We start from the raw sequence: 225 nt of genomic DNA on the forward strand, positions 1-225 counted from the left end.
GATTTCGATCGTGGCGTTGTCGGACTGGCTTGGATGGGATCTTCAAGTTTATTTGGGTATCCTGGTGGTCTTTGCCAGAGAAGAATACAGTCCAATGGGGTTATGTACAGTTATAACACGGCACTCGTCACCATGCTTAACTACGGCACGCGATTAAACAGTTACAAGTCATCAATGTTGACCCATGAATTTGGTCACAATTTTGGGAGTTCGCATGATTCGGAT

This window comes from Crassostrea angulata, chromosome 3 (assembly GCF_025612915.1).
Source record: "Crassostrea angulata isolate pt1a10 chromosome 3, ASM2561291v2, whole genome shotgun sequence".
NCBI lineage: Eukaryota > Metazoa > Mollusca > Bivalvia > Ostreida > Ostreidae > Magallana > Magallana angulata.